General features: G+C 37.5%; 1 non-coding gene across 1 annotated transcript; it reads right to left on the bottom strand.

Moving 5' to 3' along the window:
- Window positions 1-318: 318 nt before the first annotated feature.
- Window positions 319-447, bottom strand: LOC118852493. The gene has a single exon (XR_005010569.1). It is a non-coding gene; the product is annotated as a U6atac minor spliceosomal RNA (small nuclear RNA).
- Between the last annotated feature and the right edge of the window lie 257 nt (window positions 448-704).

The following is a 704-nucleotide window of genomic DNA, read 5'->3' as shown; positions in this document are numbered from 1 at the left end:
ATTTACCCCATTCTGCTTCTCCCTTTCTTCCTCTCCTAGTGCAATCCTCTTTTTCACCCCTTAGTTTTTTTAATATCATCCCGTCCAAGTCAACTTATACTCACACCCTCTGTCTACGTATGCCTCTTCTAACTGATCTAATACAGATACAATTCTGAAGAGTTATAAGTATCATCTTCCCACGTGCAGATGTAAAACATTTGACCTTATTGAATAACTTGTGCATTTTTTCTTTCTGTTTGCTTTTTTTGGTTTCTCTGAATCTTGTATTTGAAAATTCCATTTTCTGCTCAGTTCTAGTCTTTTCATTAGGAACATTAAAACAAATGGTTAGATGCCAGACAGTAGGTGGCAATGGCAATGCCTTGACTGCCTATGTGTTATAAGATCACTAGGACCTCTTCCTTCCTCATCAAGGGTACTGCTAACCTCTCCTTTCAACAGCACCCTCCTGTAAACTTTCCAAGAGGGGTTCACATTTTGGGGTCCTTGCTTGCTTACTCAACATTGCAAAGATACCAGTGGAGTACTCTGATTGTGTACTTATTATCTATTGCTCTTGTCATATGAAGAACCCACCTTCTTTTTTTTCCAATTATTAATTTCTTCAATGACATTCTTTACTCTAGTTCTCCTTTACAATTCCTTGCTTGTTATTTTGTCACCTACTCATACTTACTTTGGGTTTTGTAGTAATACTCTCC

The sequence above is a fragment of the Trichosurus vulpecula genome, chromosome 5 (assembly GCF_011100635.1).
Source record: "Trichosurus vulpecula isolate mTriVul1 chromosome 5, mTriVul1.pri, whole genome shotgun sequence".
Classification (NCBI taxonomy): Eukaryota; Metazoa; Chordata; class Mammalia; order Diprotodontia; family Phalangeridae; genus Trichosurus; species Trichosurus vulpecula.
The sequence above is the reverse complement of the archived record's forward strand: the minus strand, read 5'-3'. Positions and strand labels throughout refer to the sequence as shown.